Source organism: Sinocyclocheilus rhinocerous, unplaced genomic scaffold (assembly GCF_001515625.1).
Source record: "Sinocyclocheilus rhinocerous isolate Xijiao unplaced genomic scaffold, SAMN03320098_v1.1 scaffold2475, whole genome shotgun sequence".
Classification (NCBI taxonomy): domain Eukaryota; kingdom Metazoa; phylum Chordata; class Actinopteri; order Cypriniformes; family Cyprinidae; genus Sinocyclocheilus; species Sinocyclocheilus rhinocerous.
Window position 1 is genome coordinate 98,143 of NW_015666614.1, and position 943 is coordinate 99,085.

Genomic DNA, 943 nt, shown 5'->3' on the forward strand with positions numbered 1-943 from the left:
TTATATTCACCTGTATTTATTCGCCTCCGGTCACATTGCGAAAGGAATCAGCCACTAAATGCACCGGCCTCGCGAAGTCACTGATGTGCCTGGCTCGCCTTTACCTGACTGATTATAAGTCATGTTATGGTTATTACTGTTAGGAGAGGATAATATGAGTAACAGCAGGGGTTTTCAAACTGGGGTCCGTGTCGTGACTCAAAGCCAGGGGGTCTCGCAAAATAATTTGCTATTGCCTACTGTATTTTCCGGACTACACGTTGCATTTTTTATCTTCTGAACGTGCTATGATTTATATTCCAAAGTGGCTTATATAATGCATTTAATGTCAAATAATCAAAACGTAAACAGGTAATAGCGGGCACTTCAAGGTTTCTATAAATATATTTCTCATTCTGTGTGACAAGTATAGTGTTAGACAGTATCGCTGAGTTTTTCTTCATTTCAGGAAGAGGTTCACAGAGACAGCAAGTGCATTTTGTATGTTTTCTTTATTTTACAAAAGTACAACATTTCACAACGTTATTTTGAAGGTACACAAATAAAAAAATAGATTGTTTTGAATGATGTCTTGCTCTATCTATTGCAGGGCTGTCCAAACTCGGTCCTGGAGGGCCGGTGTCCTGCAGAGTTTAGCTCCAACTTGCCTCAACACACCTGACTGGAAGTTTCTATGCCTAGTAAGAGCTTGATTAGCTGGTTCAGGTGTGTTTAATTAGGGTTGGAGCTAAACTCTGCAGGACTTGCTGTCAAAATTAACATGAATTTTCACCATGCCATGGTGTTTTCCAAACAATTTTTTTGCATATGTGAAGTAGATATTCAGATACGAGAGAAGTACAAAGCCTTCTTTACAAAATAAATAGGCTAATAGTTTATCAACCAAATGTTACACCGCGTCTAACGATTCACTCATGGAAATGAGAGGTATGTGAGCCCAGCA